A 3,434-nucleotide genomic window follows, 5' to 3' on the forward strand; every position below is an offset into this window, starting at 1 on the left:
TTGCGTCACTACAACATGTGTAATATTCCTATGTCCCATATGTCCCATTGTATATGTTTTTTTTTTTTTGAATTTTAAGTGTAATTGAAAGTGTGTAGAAAATATAATTTTGATTAAAATGTTTTGAATTTTTTATTCTTGAATAATTTTTTGATTTGTATTTTTATTTAGAAATATAAATTTAAAAATAATAAATAAATAAATATTTTTTATATACTTTAAATCACTAAAAAATCAAAGAGATGTAATACAGCACGGGAAATTCCTTTATTTTGGAGCATGTAATTTAGCATTTGGAAGGTATCCGTTTAGTTGTTTTGGCAGATTGTAGAATTTAACTTTTGGTTTTTGATTGGTTTGAGTGCGTAATCATCTCTGGCATGCTAGGCATACGCGTGGTGCTGTATGGTACATTAATTTATTCACAATTTGTAATTTGTTACTATTAAATAATTTGTAATGTAATTGTGTGATGGCTGTTTCTTGTGTATATGTAGGTTGGGGTTGTAAAATCAAACCAAAGTTCGAAATAGTTATACAATTATACTTGTACCCTTGTTATAATTGATATGATATATATAATTATAATATTATATTTTGAATTATTGTACACTGTTAGTTTTCAGTTATTATTTATTTAGATCCTTTGTTGTACATTCTGATTTTTTTTTAAATTTTCATGATACAGTACATTAAATACAGAATATATGATTAAAAACAATAAATTTATTTGTGAAAATAAATATATTAAACTTGATGATATATCTATAAAAATGTATAGAAGGGTAATAAATAAATCCACATCATATATCTAAGGAGGCAAATCAAGATACATTATTGATATACAATGTTGTATAATGGAAGGGAGGTGATCCAAAATCTTTTTATGCAGAACGTGAGTATTTGAATATGCAGGAAGAACTTGTATAAATATATAAATCAATAAACATCGGGTATCTTTTAACAATTAAGGGCCATAAATATATATGTGGAATCGGGACTAAATAAAGGTTATTATTCATTTGGTTTACATACATAGACATCATCTATTCGAAAATGAATCAATTTTGTCATTACAATATTAAATTTTTGTATGAGTTTGGTCAAATAAATTACTTGATATAAAATTTTAAACTACTAATTAAATTGAGTCAATGTTAAAATGCACGGCTATTGTGAAATTTTAAACTAAATAGAGAGTAAATCTGATATATATTGTGTTTGAATTTCAAAATATATGAGACATTTAGTTCATGATTAATGAGTCATTAGTGGAATATCAAATTTTTAAAAATGTTTGGATCATTAGTGGTAACGAGGAACAAGAATGAAAATGAAAATATAAAATGAAGGGTATAAGGATGAAAATTTTAAAGAAAGTGAAAAATAGAAATTGGACTTTTACAACATCTCCAACCGCGTTGGCTATAATCGTTGGTTATATGGGACCTGTAAGCCATTATGTAAAATTTGCTGAACCTGTAAGATATTTTGCTTCAATGGTTGCTGAACCTGTAAGACATTTTGCTTCAATGGTAAATAGAATATATCAGTTCAATATGGTAATGGATGATGTGCAATCTTCTTACAGATTTCTTACAGACTTGCAGAGGTTCGACAAATTTGGCCACAGGAAGTTGGCTAAAATTATAGACAACAGCTGTGTGTGGTTGAAGTATCAGTTTTTTGAGCTATTGGCTAAATTTTTTTATTTTTGGAGATGCTCTTACTCCACATCATGAGATTATTAATCAGAATTTGTTCTCAATTTTAGCCGACTTATTTAGTTCACAAGATTCAAGACCCTTTAATTCTTATCTCGATCACTGATTTCGCAATTTATTTTTCCTTTTTTGAGGTTTGCAATGTCCAATACTCCAATCACACAATTACTTGTGATTACTTATGTGGTAGTTACAGAATCGTTTTCTAAACTTGTTTTCTAACTGGCGCATGACTCATGCGCCAAAATGGGATTTGCTTGCACTAATTGTACAAAGGTCACATGCCATGCCAACCATCATTATAGTCTTGAAATTAATGGATAAAGATAATTAACTCCTCTGGGCTCTGGGTGATTAAACAGTTGTACAGATTGTCAAATTAGGAAAAACATAAAGTAAACAATTTGTGAATCGCTATCTCACTTGATTTTATGTATGAAAGTACCAAAAAGAAGTTGACTTAGCAACGTCTATTATTCACGCTGCTAAGACTAATCATATTTATTAGCATCCGATCAGTTTTAATTATTACTCCCTCCGTCCCTTTTTACTTGTCCTTTTGAAAAAATAACGCATCTTAAGAAAATGTTAGTTGGATATCTTGTTTTCATACATATCCCTAATAAATGTAATGAATTAGATAAAGTTGTGTATATATATATGCTAGTCAAACATTGGAAGTTGTCACTTTTTGAAAAAACATACAAAAAGTTGCTTTGAAAAGAGAAATGGACAAGTAATTTGGGACAAATTTTTTTTCAAAGTGGACATGTAAAAAGGGACGGAGAGAGTAATCACATACTTTGAATATTTGATCATAAGTTCATAAGTAACGCCCCGGATTCGACAGTTTTCTAGATTTCTTTGTATGTTGTTGACCTTAGTAAATTCTCATTTCAATCGTATGACTTTAGATATTTATTCATGAAATGGATCTTTCCAGGAAGTATGTAAAATTTAAGTCGTTTGTTTGACGCATTACCAACAATGAGAAGCACTTTTAGGAATTAGATCTTGAATATAAAATTAATTAGAAATGAGTTCTAACTGATTGTAATGCTTGCCCTTTTAATAAATTCTAAATAAAATAACTAATTATTTTTTCTTTTTAATATTTGTCAATCTAATTACTAATTTATGTCCTCTTTCTCGTAATATTGATGTTATTAATGATCTTAAATATGATTTAAATAATTTAAAAACTAAAAATATAATTTAAATAATTTAGTTTTGAGAAAATCTTTTACGTAGATATAATGACTGTTAATAATATCCTATATATATAAACCAGATTGCACACTAACTTTAATCATTCTTAAACAAAATGTAAGGTATCTCGAAAATATTTTCCCAAATTTGACATGACATTTTATTATTGGATATCCAATCATTAAATAAGTATAGACTTCTGGTAGTTTTATCAACTTCACCAATAAAATTATTCAAATTTACATATCAAAATATTTTTAGAAAAATAATTTGGGATACCTAGCAATCCTTTATAATTCACAATATTAATTGTTAATTAATAATATTTATAAATATGTATTTATTCAAATGTGCCCACACCAAAAAACCAACCGATAAACACCATCTTCCTTAAATAAAAGAATGCTGACATATTCGACAAATCATTGGATGAATTATTATTATTATTTTTTTATCACAATTCGGTATAAACTTATACCTAGTACGTGTTACTGTAAAAAT

This window comes from Daucus carota, chromosome 3 (genome assembly GCF_001625215.2).
Source record: "Daucus carota subsp. sativus chromosome 3, DH1 v3.0, whole genome shotgun sequence".
Classification (NCBI taxonomy): Eukaryota; Viridiplantae; Streptophyta; class Magnoliopsida; order Apiales; family Apiaceae; genus Daucus; species Daucus carota.